Genomic DNA, 1,802 nt, shown 5'->3' with positions numbered 1-1,802 from the left:
GAGAAACCTAATGAAAACACTTCAGTGCCCATCACGGCCAGAGCATCTTCCATCAACTATTACTTGGGGAAGAAAAGCAGCCAGACCAAAGAAGACCAAACTCACACTCATTCTATTGTTCTGAACTTCTTTTGAAAAGCACTTAAAAACTCAGAATCAATAGCTTCCTCTGATTACAGGATGATAAATAGGGTACCTATCTTTCTCCCTGTTTCTTTCTCTTTTTCTTTCTCTAACATCATGGAATTGACTGCTGACTTTTTTAAATTAATTTTTTTTTTAAAATTTATATTTCATTGGCGTATAGTTGCTTTATAGTGTTGTGTTGGTTTCTGCTGTACAGCAAAGTGAACCAGCTTCATGTACATGTATATCCCCTCGTTGCTAGACTGAGCATGGAGTGAAGCTCCCTGCACTATAGAGAAGGCTCTCATTAGCTGTCTACTTTATACACAGGAAAACTATGGAATGCTTCATGAATTTTCATGTCATCCTTGTGAAGGGGCCATGCTAATCTCCGTATCCTTCCAAGTTTAGTGTGTGTGCTGACGAAGTGAACACATTGACGTTTTAAACTTAGATGGTGATCACTGAAATTCCTTACAATGGAAGGAACAAATATGCCTTAATGGGATTTTGATGGCAAAACTGTGCCTAATTCAATGTTTGCCTTCAATACTCATAACTTTAGAATATAAAATAATTCAGTAATAATTTATTCAACACATATTCAATAGGCACTTATCAAACTTCTACTTTGGGGGAGGTCTCCTCTGACTGGCCCTGGGGTTACCAAGATGACAGGAATCTGCCCCCTTTCTCTAAAATCTTACCGTTTGGTCAGGGAGCCAGGTACGTCTGTAAATGACTTTATTCCAGTGCAGATATACAGTAAGTGAGGCACACTATACTGAAGCTAAAGGAAGGGAGAAGCCAGTTTTATCTGTGAATACTTCAAGAAAAAATTCTGTGGAATAGTTTCTTAAAGAATCTACAATTGGAGAGATCACTTAAAGCATGCCGGGAACTCTGAAGGACAGTTCATGCAGAAGAAACAACTTGAGTAAAGACAGACAAAGGACAGGTTATATTAGTGGGGATAGAGCTCCATCAATCTGGGGCTCTTAAATACCAGGGTGGAAAATTTGAAATAGAAGCCACTGACTATAACCGAGTGGCATTTTTCCTCTGGATTTATGGAAGCAAGCCTGCTGCTTGTGGCTGTAAGTAGCCCAGATTTGGAAGAAGCAAGATGGTAGGAGGAGGGCCATCAGCCCCAGCTATGAACGTAGGCAGTGGTGTCAATAAGATATGGGTGGATGTAAGGAAGTGAATTTAACAGTTGTTCACAGTGGCACTAGAGGGGCTTTGATGATATATCGGAATGGGACTAGTTTGTCATGTGTCTGTGGGGATTATGTAGGAAATCCTGTTTACAAAATGTTGCTTCAAAGGTTGGGGAATCCTGCATCAAGACGTTAACCAGGCAAATTAAAATGTGGTTGGTGGAGCTCATAAGACAGATCAAAGCTGCAGGTGGGAGTTTGTATTCCATCAGCTTCAGATTGGTAGTGAAAGCCACCAGAGTAGAACCAACTGCCAAGGAGAATTTGAGGAGAAAAAAGGAAAAACAATGAATATTAAGGTAAATAACAACTGTAACAATGACGACAGCAACTAAACCCCAACATCAACGGCTGTAGCAGTGACCTTCCCAGAGGGTCCTCACCGACTCTCAGCTCCTGGTGTCATGTCTGTTGAGGGCCAATAGTGTCTCCACACCCCCGCCCCCATCATGTCTG

General features: G+C 41.2%; 1 non-coding gene across 1 annotated transcript; it reads right to left on the bottom strand.

Annotated features, from left to right (window-relative positions):
- Positions 1–457: 457 nt before the first annotated feature.
- Positions 458–561, bottom strand: LOC128053614 (U6 spliceosomal RNA). Its single transcript, XR_008199936.1, has one exon. It is a non-coding gene; the product is annotated as a U6 spliceosomal RNA (small nuclear RNA).
- Positions 562–1,802: the final 1,241 nt, after the last annotated feature.

This window comes from Budorcas taxicolor, chromosome 9 (genome assembly GCF_023091745.1).
Source record: "Budorcas taxicolor isolate Tak-1 chromosome 9, Takin1.1, whole genome shotgun sequence".
Taxonomy (NCBI): Eukaryota; Metazoa; Chordata; class Mammalia; order Artiodactyla; family Bovidae; genus Budorcas; species Budorcas taxicolor.
This window is presented reverse-complemented; position numbering and strand designations above follow the sequence as displayed.